The sequence below is a fragment of the Martes martes genome (assembly GCF_963455335.1).
Source record: "Martes martes genome assembly, chromosome: 1".
Lineage (NCBI taxonomy): Eukaryota > Metazoa > Chordata > Mammalia > Carnivora > Mustelidae > Martes > Martes martes.
Genome location: NC_137888.1, coordinates 208,921,818 through 208,930,570, shown reverse-complemented (window position 1 = coordinate 208,930,570; position 8,753 = coordinate 208,921,818).

Below are 8,753 nucleotides of genomic sequence, written 5' to 3'. Positions count from 1 at the left end.
AAAGAACTGACTGTGCCTTGAAGTACTGTGGGGGCAGGACGGGCCTTATTTTAGAGGTGAATGCCTCTGACACCCCCCGCCCCCCAGAGTGGCTCAAGACCACCGCTGCTATTTGAAGTAACACAAACCCAGTATCTGAACAATCCAGCAAAATCCCTCAAACACGGGCACATGGGAGGCTCGTGGTTGAGACTGACTCTTGATTTCAGCTGGGGTCATGAGCTCAGGTGGTGAGGTTGAACCCCAGCCTCCGGCTGCGAGCCGCTTGTCCCTCGCTCTTTCTCGAGGGTGTGTGTGTGCTCTTTCTCTCTCCCAAATAAATAAATAAATCCTAAAGAAAAAAAGAATCCCTCAAACCCAGCGATTATGTAAAAGGCGAGAAGAAAACTAAGATATTTTTCTAACAAGAAAACCCACAAGTATATCCTGCTTTCAGATAATGATGTCATTATTTCATTAATTAATAATTAATTCATTATTATTTGCATGGCAAGACATTGTTTTATAAACGATCACGCTGGAACACTCTGGTGTTGCAAGTCTAATCCCTGGAATTTCATTTGAAATCACCCAAAAGGAAGGAAAAGACCTCAGAAACAAACTCCACTGTCTAGGGGAAGAAAAAGAGAAGGAAAAAAAACCTTAACACATGCAATATAATACTATTTTTTCCCCGAATTTCTCCTTTTTCTTGCCTCTTTGGAAATACACCGGTTTTCAAGAACTGTTGATTAAATATGTTTTACACTTATCGTAAAAGAGAGACTTTAAAAAAGTGAAATAAATGTTTTCTACATGACAAACCCAGGAAGGGGCAGTGGGGTCAGGACAGACCACTCAAGAAAGTTTCAAAGGTTGTTCAAAGTTCCAAAGGACAGCTGAGCCCAGGAAAGATCCTGGGGCGAGGGGCACAAGGATTTCACGCAACATTGTTCCAGATGATTATTCTAGGCTTCCTCTCATGTGAAATATCCAGAAACAAAAAATAAACCTTTTAAAACGAGCCATCCACTGACTGTACATAAACGATGCACAATTAAAATACTGAGCTGTGTGAATTGCACCGCGGAGGGCAAATGGTTGATGCTGATGCTGTGAACTGAAGAGGGGAAGCTGGCGTCGGGGCAGGCGGGGCGGGATTGGGAAACAAGCATTCATTGCCAGTCCAAGGAAAGGACAGGCTGAGGGACAGGGTCGTGGATTGGACCCTCTACTTCCCAAACATCAGGAACGCTCAGGAGAAACGAGGGAACGCTCGAGAGAAAGGAGGGACTGGGACCCCGGACCACAACACCTCCCGCGCACGAACCCTGGAGGCCGAGTCACGACTGTCCCCTGACGACCCTCCCCGTGGTCACCGCACGATCCGGGGAGACGCGGCCGCGCGCAGGGACGGGACAGGACGCTGGAGTCCCCGCTGCCCGCCCAGCCCGCACGCCGCGCGCCGGAGGGGACTGAGGTCCGAGCGGAGCCACCGGGAACTCGGGCTCAGCAGACTCAGGGGCTCCCGCGGGAGGTTGGGTCCCCGCCACCGCCCGTCGCCAGCCCCTCCGCCCCTTCCTGGCACACCCGGCCCCGCACATTCACCATTTCCCCGGCTTCTCGGTCTGCCGGCGTCGTCCCTGCGGCTCCCGCACCCGGTGCAGCTCTCCGCGCTACGGACGCGGCAGCAGAGCCACCTGGGACCGTTAAGCGCAGGTGAGACTTCCCCCGGAGCAACAGCACGAGCGTCCTCGTGGCTGCGGAGCGTCGCCACACCCACCTGCCCCGGCGGCGCCCCTGATTGGACAGCTCGCAAGGACCCGCCCCTCCGCTCCTGAGTGACAACAGCGCAGGAGGTCCGGGTCTCTCAGGCGCAGGGGTCTCTCTGCTGAGGGTGGGGAAACCGCCCCCTCCTTGGACGTCGGCTTTTATTTTTTTATTTTTATTCTTTTAAAGATTTTTATTTATTTATTTGACAGAGAGAGATATCACAAGCAGGCAGAGAGGCAGGCAGAGAGAGGGAGAAGCAGGCTCCCTGCGGAGCAGAGAGCCCGATGCGGGGCTCGAGCCCAGGACCCTAAGACCATGACCTGGGCCGAAGGCAGAGGCTTCAACCCAATGAGCCACCCAGTCGCCCTGGACCTTGGCTTTTAGACAACACTTGGTCCAGGCCCTGGAGGGACAGTGGCGTCTTCCTGCAGCTCCTTCTAAACGTGGGGACGCAGGTGAGCGCAGGGAGTTCGAGAGTCCGTTCCAGGGGAGCGACGCCCTTGTTCAGAGCAAGAGGGGCGCCCGACCAGGCTAGACCAGGCGAAGCCAGACGGGAACTAGGGGGTTGGCATGAGGCCGCAAAGCCACTCTTATGTAAATATGACCATTTTTTTTTATTTTAAAGATTTTTATTTATTTATTTGACAACAGAGATCACAAGTAGGCAGAGAGGCAGGCAGAGAGAGGAGGAAGCAGGCTCCCCACTGAGCAGAGAGCCCGATGCGGGGCTCGATCCTAGGACCCCGGGATCATGACCTGAGCCGAAGGCAGAGGCTTTAACCCACTGAGCCACCCAGGCGCCCCAATATGACCATTTTTTACAAACACACTTAAAAATTACTTCACCCCCGCTGCGCCTGGGCGGCTCAGTTGGTTAAGCGTCTGCCCAGCTCAGGTCAGGATCCCAGGGTCCCGGAATGGAGGCCCTGCCCTGGGCTCCCTGCTCAGCGGGGAGTCTGCTTCTCCCTCTCCCTCTGTCCCACCCCATCCCCACCGCCAGTGCTCTCTCTCTCTCTCTCCCTCTCAAATAAATAAATAAAATCTTAAGAAAGCAGTTACCTCACTGGACACAATAAAGACTGGCTCCGTGGGGAACCTGGGTGGCTCAGTGGGTTAAAGCCTCTGCTTTCGGCTCAGGTCGTGATCCCAGGGTCCTGGGATCGAGTCCCGCATCGGGCTCTCTGCTCAACAGGGAGCCTGCATCCTCCTCTCTCTCTGCCTGCCTCTCTGCCTACTTGTGATCTCTGTCAAATAAATAAATAAAAATCTTAAAAAAAAATTAAAAAAAAAAAGACTGGCTCCGTATTGATCTTTACCTGTGGGCAGTGACGAGACTCCGCCCATCCCTTCTCCACCTGCAGACTCCCAGTACTTCAGCTAAAGGATTCGTGACCTCTCAAGCACTTGGTTCTGTTCGGGTTTGAACCCCGCCGCCTGAGCCTCATCGCAGGAACTCTACTCCTCCAACCTAACCTGTAAGATGAGTTCATTAAAACTCCCAGGTACCCGTTTTAAACCAGCAGGAAATTCAGCTTTTCAGTGTGTGCCTAGAGATTCTGAAATGTGTACAACGTGTACAACTCAATGGTTTTCAGTATATTGATCAAAACAGCCTATTAGCACCACAATTTTTGAACATGTAGCATAGGTCAGAATGTCCTACTTTTTAAAGATTTTATTTATTTGCCAGAGAGAGAGAGAGTACACACAAGCAGGCAGAGAGGCAGGCAGAGGCAGCGAGAGAAGCAGGCTCCCTGCCGAGCAAGGAACCCGACTCGGGACTCGATCCTAGGACCCTGGGATCATGACCCGAGAGGAAGGCAGCGGCTTAACCAACTGAGCCACCCAGGCGTCCCTGTCCTACTTTTTAAAGGTTGAATACTATTCCATCGTACGTACGCACTACTCTTTGCTCTGGCATTCATTAGTTGGTGTACGTTGGGTCACTTCCATTGGCCAGTATGAGGAATGATGTCGTGAACATAGGTTTCTATCTCTTTGAGACTCTGCTTCCAACTATTATGGGTCTACATCCAGAAATGAAATGGTGGCATTGTATGGTTATTCTGTATTTAATTAAAAAAAAAAACACTATATCTTTTTCAATCCTGGCGTGCCATTTTGCATTCCCACCCTCAGTGCACAAGGGTTCCCATTCCGCCATATTCCGGCTGACTCATTTTTGTTTTGATTTTTGTTCTATCCCTCATCCTGATGTGCTTTGAGAATACCTTTATTTTTACAGGAATCATGACTCTTGCCCCCACAAAGGTAAGACTGTCCATATCATGCTACTGACACTCACACCTGAGCCATTCCTGAGACAGCGTGAATTTAAGATGTTAATAGGTGTTGGGAACAGAAATGCCTCATGACGCCATCCTTAGTGACTGAGGCCACCACCCTCCCAGAGAAGACAGAAAACATACCCCTGGGTCCCGTTACCTCACATGCCATCATGAACTCACTTTCAAAGCTCATATTTCTGGTGAATAAACCAAGCCTTATCATTTGTTTAAAAATGTCTCTTTCCCCATACAATTAAAAGTACCAGGACTCTGGGGGGTAGGAAAAGAATAAATGAAACAAGATGGGATTGGGAGGGAGACAAACCATAAGAGACTCTTAATCTCACAAAACAAACTGAGGGTTGCCAGGGGAAGGGGGGTAGGGAGAGGGTGGCTGGGTTATGGACATTGGGGAGGGTATGTGCTTTGGTGAGTGCTGTGAAGTGTATAAACCTGGTGATTCACAGACCTGTACCCCTGGAGCTAATAATACATTATATGTTAATTTAAAAAAAGTACCAGAAGGGCACCTGGGTGGCTCAGTGGGTTAAGCCTCTGCCTTCAGCTCAGGTCATGATCTCAGGGTCTTGGGATCGAGCCGTGCATCGGGCTTTCTGCTCAGCAGGGAGCCTGCTTCTCCCTCTCTCTGCCTGCCTCTCTGCCTACTTGTGATCTCTCTCTGTGTGTCAAATAAATAAATTAAATCTTTAAAAAAAAATTTTTTTAAGTACCAGAACTCTAAGAACTTTTTTTAATGTCTCTATATCCAGAACCTGGCGTGCCTTGATTAATTTTGTGATTATGCAGGTTTTGAGTCAAGAGTGCCTGGTAGACAAAGAACACTCTGAAAAGTTAACATTCAGACACAGTTCCTCAGCAAGAAAGGCCTACTTTGAATCCTGGTCCTGTCTTTGTCCTTTTGTATCCAAAGATGCAGGCCTCTGCTGACTCGTTAAATAAGTTAAAATAATGAACAAGAATAATCTAGTTGCTCTAGGCTAATTTTGTTTCACGGTTCATGAAATGCGCAGTCTCCACTCTAAAAAGAGTCCAGAGAATGGGACGCCTGGGAGGCTCAGGTGGTTAAGCATCTGCCTTTGGCTCAGGTCACAATCTCAGAGTCCTGGGATAGAGTTCTGCATCGGGCTCCCTGCCCATCAGGGAGCCTGCTTCTTCCTCTGCCTGCCGTTCCCCCTGCTTGTGCTCACTTGGTCTCTCTCTCTCTCTCTCTCTCTCCCCCCCCATCTCTCTGACAAATTAATAAATAAATCTTAAATAAATAGTCCAGGGGCGCCTGGGTGGCCCAGTTGTTAAGCATCTGCCTTCGGTTCAGGTCATGATCTGAGGGTCCTGGGATCGAGCCCCTCATCAGGCTCCCTGCTCTATGGGAAGCCTGCTTCTCCCTCTCCCGCTCCCCCCTGCTTGTGTTCCCTCTCTCATTGTGTCTCTCTCTGTCAAATAAAAAAATAAAATCTTAAAAAAAATAAAAATAAATAGTCCAGAAAACTGCAAAGCAAGGAGCGAGGCTTTGTAGAGGAAAGCATTCGGGGAATAAGGAAAGAGTATTTAGATTCTATTGATGGGCTGGGGTTGTATATCTGACTTTATTTAATGACCAAACATTCCAAACAATTATATTACCAATCAGTTACACTTAACTCCTCACGGCATCCAACCGAGAGCAATGTGTTCCTTCATGGACTGTCATTGAGCTCACTTAACACCAGGACTCATTCTAGAAGCCCCTTTGGATACTTTCTTACTGATACACCCAGTCACTTATCCTTTGCAGTCCTGCTGATGACAAGGGGGTACACTGCCCTCCATGACTGCAGCTACGTCCTGGTTTCTGGCAAGAGGTGATTTAAACATGATTTAAGCATTGGGTATGATGAGTGAATGAGCAGTCTAATGACAAAAATTTTCAATATATAAGAATAAAAATTAAATTTGCCTGAGAAGAAATTCCTGAACTTGCATACAAGTGCCAATATTGTCTCAGAATGTATCATAGTTAAAGGGAAAAAGTAGCAAAGTAAATCCGAATATCCAGTATTGACAGGGGATATTTTAATATATGCTCCCAGAAAGGGAAAAGAAAAGGCAGTAACATTTGTTAGTATACAAGTCATTTGGAAACACAGTTAGTAATGTATTTCTGAGAAACATCCATGTAAGGTTTGTTTTTACAAAAATCCCATGCACCTTTTTGTCCTTTTTACAAAAGATGAAAGCGTAATTATGCTCATGATTTTGGACTGTGCTCTAGGGTTTTATTTTTGTAGTTTATCTGTTTACAGTGGTCAAAGCAGAAAGAAATACATTTTCTCTTCAAATGTGGACGTACAGAGGTTTGTCCTTAATGCTCTCAAATGCAATATTTACCTGTTTTCTGCTTGAAATTCTCAGTCTGACTAATGACCAGGGACCTTGAGATTATGGAAAATAACCAAATGCTCATGGTTTAGAGAAATATGAAAACAAAACAACGCTTTCAACCAAGAATGGAAACCAGGGAATACAGAAGCTGAGTTACTCTGCAAGTGTCTGTGGCGGACGGTCCTCCCTGTGCCAGTTAAGGGGAAGGGAGTGGGCACCTTACCTATCCCAGGAGGGTGGAACCTGTCCCTTCCTACAGTAGTTGTGCAAGTCAATGCCCCATTTTACAATGGGAAAGAGCCCAGACTTAAAAGCTAAATGAATCATCCAAGGTTACATTAACGGTAAGCAGTAGAGGCAAGGCGTAAGTTCAGCTGGGACTCTCCATATCCTTTCTACCATATCAGGATAGGTCAAAGTTTGTAGATCAACTTTCCATTCACTCTTTAAATTTTTTTTAATTTACTTTTTTATCAAAGTATTATATTTATATCGTTCAAGAATCAAATAATACCGTAAAACTTCTAACAATAAGAAGTGGTCTCAGGGGCGCCTGGGTGGCTCAGTCGGTTGGGCGTCTGACTCTTGCTCAGGTCATGATCTCAGGGTCCTGGGATTGAGTCCCATATCAGGCTCAGTGGGGAGTCTGCTTGGGATTCTCCCACGCCCTCTGCCCCTACCCCCACATCTCTTTCTCTCTCTCCCAAATAAATTTTACAAATAAAAATTTGTAAGTGGTTGCCAAAAATAAATAAATCTTTTTTTTTAAGATTTTATTTATTTATTTGACAAACAGAGATCACAAGTAGGCAGAGAGGCAGGCAGAGAGAGGAGGAAGCAGGCTACCTGCAGAGCAGAGAGCCCGATGTGGGGTTTGATCCTGGGACCCTGGGATCATGACCTGCGCCGAAGGCAGAGGCTTAACCCACTGAGCCACCCAGGTGCCCCAAATAAATAAATCTTAAAAGTGGTCTCCTACAACACCTCCCTAATTCTAATTCCTGTCCCCCAAAAGCAACTCATCTCAATTTTTCTAGTCATTATTTAGAATGTATGTCCATATGTTTTAACAGCATAATAGGACTACTCTTTTTTTTTTATTTCTAAGTTTATTCTCCTCTTTCTTACATTTGTGGGGTGGGGAATACATTTGGCCAATCTTTTTTTCTAACTTCTTAAACTGAAGTTATATACACTTTCACGAGTAAAGAATGATTTGGATGATCAGGTGCCAATTTTTCTCACTTACAAGAGGCCCAAACGCAGGCAACGTGCTGCCTGAGATTCAGCTGTTCAGCAAGTAGAGTTTTGATTGGCAGCTCTTTGACGCTCTTGGCCCTGTGGTCCCAAGACTGCTGCTTCAGCTCGAGGTATCCTGTCTGTATTCAAATGTGGGAAGAAAGGAGAAAAAAAAAGTGTCGCACTAATTGCATATGCATTTTATTTTTTTTAAGTATTTTTACTTATTTATTTTTGAGAGAGAGAACAAGCACCAGCAGGGGGGAAGGGCAGAGGGAGAAGCAGGCTCCCCAATGAGCAAGGAGCCCAATGAGGGGTTTGATCCCAGGACCCTGGGAGATTACGAGCGGTCGGTTTTAGAGCTTGCTTTCTCCTTATCATCAGGCATTAACCTCTCTACTTAGGGATCTGGAGCACCCGGAGGGACAATGGAAAGCTTCTGAGTGACATTCTCTTTCTAGGAACTGACTACTCAGGGGAGGGCAGGGACCGCAGCTCGACGTTCTCTTTCCGTTTTTGTCTCTTAGTGGCAGGGAACCACCCACTTAGGAGCTGAGGCGAGGGCGATCAGGGTGGCAGTATTAGCAGACCATGCCCCCCACTAGGGCCCATGTCACATGGGCAGGGCTGGGTGCAAAGAGCGTGCTCCCACTTCTCAAGCAGACTCACGTGCGATACAGACTCGCACGATGGGCAGCTGGAGTGAGGATGAGAAACGGTGAAAATCCTCTTACTGCTGGGGCGGGGGGAAAGCCCTCCAAAAGGAAGCTGGAACAGAAAACACTGTATCTGGGGGATGCTCTACTCTGGAGTGGAGTGTGAGGGGAGACGGTGGAGGGAGGGACCAGTCATGGTTGAAATACCACAGATTCATAACTTTTTTGTAGGATTTTCATAGAATCCCTTACATGGATACTCCTCATTTCCTACTTACCTTTACAAACAATTCAAGACTCTAAATGACTGCTTTTTAACAATTGTTAAGCTGGTCACTTTGCAGTATGCCAGCAGAGTTCCTCACGCCGCACTGCGATTTGACGCGTTTCAAATGCTGCACACAGGGGCGCCTCAGGTAAGCGTCTGCCTTCGGCTCAG